Consider the following 213-nt stretch of genomic DNA (forward strand, 5'->3'; position numbering starts at 1 on the left):
AAGTTTGCCTCCTCTGCTCATTCATCTCAGTTTCGGGTTCAACACATATAATGGAGCAAAGTCGTCCAAAATGGGTCAAGACTACAGCTACTCGTGTACGAAGAAGGGAAACCGGCTCACCCTCCACTCGGGACCGCGGTGACCCCTAATATTCCCACATCTTGCAAGAGACCCGCCTGGCGAAATTTCAAGGTCGCAAACCTACGTACGTGA

The sequence above is a fragment of the Lupinus angustifolius genome, chromosome LG01 (genome assembly GCF_001865875.1).
Source record: "Lupinus angustifolius cultivar Tanjil chromosome LG01, LupAngTanjil_v1.0, whole genome shotgun sequence".
NCBI classification, from domain to species: Eukaryota; Viridiplantae; Streptophyta; class Magnoliopsida; order Fabales; family Fabaceae; genus Lupinus; species Lupinus angustifolius.